A 1101-nucleotide genomic window follows, 5' to 3' on the forward strand; every position below is an offset into this window, starting at 1 on the left:
TATTGAATCCTCAGAGCAGTACAGTGGCTTCAGTATCACTATCACCATTTTTCAGAACATGAAACAGATACTTGGAGAGATTAAATCCTGGCTCAGTGTCACACAGTAAAGTCAGTCCAAAAATTCCCACACCTGCACCTCTGGCGGAGCGACCTCACTTGTTTGCAATGGTTTCCAAACTCCGCTGCCTTTGTAAGGTGTGTGTTCTAACTGAAGGATTTCGGGGAGGGTAGCAGGGCAGTGGCAATCAATTCTAAATCGGTTGCTGGTTCTGAAGTGGAATTAGAAGAGATTAATTAGAGCGATCAAGTGCTGCCGTGAGGCAAGAGGGGCATAACAGTTAGGTGTCTCCAACAATAAATGAAAATAGCCTCGAGAATTTAGCGCATCATTCGCTGCTTTTTTCTCTTTCCAGTCCAAACAGGTTTTCACTCTTTCAGATGTGGCCAGCTATTACTCTTGAATATAAATTTGTTTCTACGCTTAACTTTTGAAATTAGATTTCCAAAATTAATAAATATACGTCTGTCTACTTCTAAAGGGAAAAGAAGGCCAGTTTTTTTTTTTTTTAAAGACAGGCTTTTTTTTTTTTTTTTTAGAGTCAAGTCTTTTTTTTTTTTTAAGATTTATTTTTATTTATTTATACAAGCACTGGGTACAGTCAGCAGCGCGGGAGGGTGAGAGAATTCACCAGAGCCAGAGCGGGGAGCAGAGCAGGCAGAAGGACCGAAGTACACTGCTGAGGGGAGCAGCGGGCGGCAGGAGAGGTCTGCGCGCCATGCGGGACCCTCCTCCGGTGGCCGGGGAGCAGCCGGGGATCGAACCGGCGCTGCAGAGGCCGCGGGCAGCTTCGCAACCCAGCGCTCAACCGCTGCGCCACCGGGAGGCCCAAAGAAGGCCAGTTTTATAAAGCTCACATCGTTGACCCAAAAACCTGGAACAGGAGCCCCAGGGACTCCCTAGTAACAGAACTTCCTCCCCAGCAACGATCTCCTCGCAACCGCTCGAGATTCTGAGGCTGCAGGGTACCAACCGGATGTTGCCTGTGTCGCCATGGTTACCGACGCGAATCCGGAAGTTACGCGAGGGAAAAGGAAGTGA

Source organism: Talpa occidentalis, unplaced genomic scaffold (genome assembly GCF_014898055.3).
Source record: "Talpa occidentalis isolate TD23 unplaced genomic scaffold, MPIMG_talOcc4v2.1 talOcc4.8, whole genome shotgun sequence".
NCBI lineage: Eukaryota > Metazoa > Chordata > Mammalia > Eulipotyphla > Talpidae > Talpa > Talpa occidentalis.